Source organism: Tamandua tetradactyla, chromosome 10 (genome assembly GCF_023851605.1).
Source record: "Tamandua tetradactyla isolate mTamTet1 chromosome 10, mTamTet1.pri, whole genome shotgun sequence".
Taxonomy (NCBI): Eukaryota; Metazoa; Chordata; class Mammalia; order Pilosa; family Myrmecophagidae; genus Tamandua; species Tamandua tetradactyla.
In genome coordinates, this window is record NC_135336.1 from 85,407,746 (window position 1) to 85,411,898 (window position 4,153).

General features: G+C 41.6%; 1 pseudogene; it reads right to left on the reverse strand.

Annotated features, from left to right (window-relative positions):
* Positions 1-2,879: 2,879 nt before the first annotated feature.
* LOC143647709 (chromobox protein homolog 1 pseudogene) lies at positions 2,880-3,365 on the reverse strand (annotated as a pseudogene).
* Between the last annotated feature and the right edge of the window lie 788 nt (positions 3,366-4,153).

The window sequence follows — 4,153 nt, forward strand, 5'->3', positions numbered from 1 at the left end:
TTATACATATATAAAACAGTCTTTCAAAATCCAGAAATAACAATTACCCTATGGACTATATGTGACTCCTATAAGAGCTTACAATCCAGGCTCCTGTGTTCTTTTAAGTATTTTCTAAAGGAGAAAATGCAATAATTGCTCTTTTTTTTTTTCTGGGCTATTTTATCTTATCAAATGTCCCACAGGTTTATTCACAATGTTGCATGCTTCACAACATTGTTACTTTTTGTAGCAGTACAAAAGTTGATGGTATGTATATACCATTGCTGACCAATCTACTTCTCAGTCAGGGAATCCTGCCGCCACCTCCATTCATTAGGCATCAAGTATAATGTCCAAAGTCAACAGTCCATCAGCAGTCTCAATTTAAGATAATTTCATTCCCAAGAGAAGGATAACCAATGAATACACCCTCACCAAATAGAAAATCTAAAACTCCCCTTAACTCTTGTCCTCCACCCATTATTTACGCCTGGGGTTGCTGTGGTACTATTGAGGTTTTCCTGCTAAATATAGCCCATAGCATGCAATAGTAGTTTCCCCCTATTCCCTGAATTTATTCACTCTTTGTACAAGTTTCATACCTTTGAAGTAGTTCATGCACAGTTGAACATTTTGACTTCTGTTTCCACTGTAATTCTGAGTAACTGGATAAAGAGGAGTCTCATAAAATACATCAAGTACACATAGCTTGATACAGATCAGGAAATTTCATCTGCTGCATGAATAGGAAGGTGTTTATAAGGAAAAGGATAAAATAAGTCTTCATGCACCCAGAGTTCCTTCCATGTTAGCCAGCCATGGACCTGACATGCCGACATTGCAAATGCATCCACCTGCAAGATATTGAATCTATAAGGACTGTTAGTGCCATAAGAAGGAATGGCACCAGGATCTAATCTGGAGGCATAGGTATCTGTAAGCACCCGGGAATTAGAAATCCCTTCTTATAGTTTCTATTAGTCCTCATATTGCCTAACACTGTGCTAAAAAAACAGTATGTGCTCAACATTGAAAAAAATGCAAATATGAAAATCTTCACAGACTTTACAATTATAAAGACATTAAGATGGCAGCTATTGTATAAAAGAGAAATATTTTGGCAGATTGTGAGAAAGAATAAAAAAGCTCTCTACATTAAGCAAACTGTCTTCTTTCCTTTCTCCTTTCCTTTGGCATTTGTTGAGCACATATTATGTGTCCTCAAATAGCAAATATGCAAATATGTGGTTTTTAATCCAAGAATGATAGGTGCTTCTTTAGCAGTGTGCCTGTGCTGGGCTTATATTCAGTTAGACCTTGCAGATAAGCCTGTACTAGATGCTGAAATATTAAAATGCTTGTTTACCGGTTGGTAGTCACGGTTCCATTTCCCCAAAAACTTTTCATTGCCCTGTCTTCTCTGACCTCTTCCTTAAGATCCCTTGTGCCTTACATTGGTCTAGCAATTAAGATTGACATTGGGAACAGTTGGAGGTCTCAGATACCCCTCTCCCTCCATCCACACTGCCATTATCCATTCTAATTGGAGGTACTAAGTTGTTCTTAATTATTTTGAATATTACCATGGGCACCAAATAGAAGAGCATATTTTCAATTCCCAATACTTTTTAAAAAAATAAATATTTATTTTATTTTAAATAAAATAAGACAGAAACTGACTGTGGAAGGAAGTTTACATTTAAACAAAGTTTTCACAGAAATCTAACACATGCCTAAAAAGAGTTTACAATGCAGCTCCAGATATTGTCAAGAAAAGATGGATCTCATGATCCAAGACAAATCATTTTGGGTAACGCTTAATTCTTAGTTTTCTTTTTTAATGTACTTTTGTTTGTTTGAAGTGAACCACTGTCCAAGTGTGAAAGTTTAATTTCTCCTGAGACCAAGGCTTCTGAGGTCATTTAATCCTTAAGTTGTTTCAATGAAACTTGTGCTTTCAGTGACTGAACCCCACCACCAAAGTCCAAAAAGCAGACAAAGACTAAGAATTTTCCACCATTAGAACAAGGGCACTTGACTTTGCCTGTTCTCCCATCTCCTGTATCACCCTTTTCCTGTCCCCCAAATCCATAGTCAGTGGCTAGGACAAGCTGATATTTATAACTTATTGAGAAAAGAAAGGGTCTTCTTGTCAATTTCAAGAAATAGCACCTCAAAGACAGGCTGATTTGCCTGTGTATATGCGCCAGTAAAAGACTTTCATTTCTCACAGTTTTCATCTCCAAATGGCAACTTCGGTAAATTACTAACTGGCTTAGCCCTTTGTGGGAAACAGCCTTCGGAGCACCTTGGCTTAAAGGAAACAGTCTCTTCTCAACCTCATTTACGTTGTCAATGACATTTATGAAGGGTAAAACATTCCGAACCAAGAACCAAATCATTGTTTCCTTGTTTTTACCATTGCTTCACCATTTTTCCAATCAGGCACTAAATTTCAATGAAAATGATTTTACCCATCTCCCTTTCTCTGCTCACCTCCACTCCCCAAATAATATACTAGTAACAGCCCAAACCACACACATGCTATGCTGTAAAAATGCAGGGTTAACACTTTCGGGAAGAAGGCTGTGGGTTGTGGAGATGCTTTTTGAAGATCTACAGTGTCTTTTTGCTCTCCCACACACCACTCTGCAAGCTCTATTCTTCATGGAAGGTTCTTTGCTTATCTCAGCAAAGTGCAGACTGGGTTGTTTTGAAACACTTATTCCCTCCCTTCCCTTCCACTGGAATGGATGTGCAAAACTATATAGTACCAAATGGCTTTAAAAGCATTTGTGCTGCTGCAAGGCACAGAAACTGTGCTGGCTCTTCAAAGAACATCTTCTCAAGCCACCTGAATGGTGTCAAGACAAGTAGAACTCCTTCCTTCCCCCACTTTAAACCCAGCCCAAAGTTAAAGGGCTGGTACTCATTGTTTCTGTCATCAACACTTCCTCATAGAAGGGTGTGACGTCCTGTGGGCACCTGACATTGGTTTCCATGGCAGAGGCCTGATCAGCCTCATCAGAGTTTTTCCATTTCATCAGGTACAGGAGTTCTCTACTGGAGACCATGGCTCCTATAGTCCGCTCCTGCTCCAAACCCCCGGGGAAGCCTCGTGGCTTTTCTGACTTCTTTCTTCTTCTTTGGCTTACTCTCCTCTCTATTGCTTTGCGCTTGCCTCCCTCTGGCTTATCCGTCTCTCGTGCCCTTTTCTGTGACTGCAGAAACTCAGCAGTGAGGTCCGGGCAATCCAGGTTTTCTTCTGGCTCCCGTGTGATGTCCTCATCTGAGAAACCCTTCCACTTCAGGAGGTTCGCCACTTTGCCCTTTACCACTCCACGGTCGAGAACTACTGCCACCACATATTCCTCGTCTAGCATCTCTTCCACTTTCTTCTTGTTTTGATTTTCCCTCCACAGTACCCGCCAGCTTTCTGGTTTAAAGGGTGACGCTGCTCCGAGAACCGTCCAAAAGCCGGAGGGGAATCGGTGCTGCGCAACCGGCGCAGTGCGTGAGGCCAGCTGGGGAATGGGGCCCAAAAGCAAGGATCCGGGTGACCGCGGGCGAAGCCCTTCCTGAAGAGCCCTTCCTTACTCAGTCCCTCGCTGTGCCACCAAAAAGCCTTGCCCTGTGCGCTACCCGCCGCCCGCACCGCGCAGGAATCGCCAACTCCCATTACTCTTTAGAATCAATATAGGTCACTGAGCCCACCTGGGCACCCTGAAATGATAATGCCCCAGATGTGATCTGCAGGCAGGGTTGAGAACGGTCGTTCTAGAGCAACGTAGCTGAGGCGTATGGCCTATTTGCAAAGAGACTTGCCAGTTAAATAATGACGCCTCTATCAAAGCTAGGGAAGAAACTCAAAGCAGGTGGGGCTCAGTATTGACTGTACATTGGAGTCACCTGGGATGCTTGAGGAACCGAAACGAAAAGAAATAAAACTGATGTCTGGGTCTTATTCCATAGATTCTGATGTAATTGGTCCGGCATATGGCCTGGACACAGATTTTTGTAAAGCTCCCAGGGGGTTTTAATACGCAGGCATATTTGAGAACTTGGCTTTTAGCAAAGTATAAGACAAGTTAGAACATACAGGAGATATAACATATTGAGAATAAATATAAAAGGTTTGAAAATAGAATCAAATAAAGATATACCGATGTAT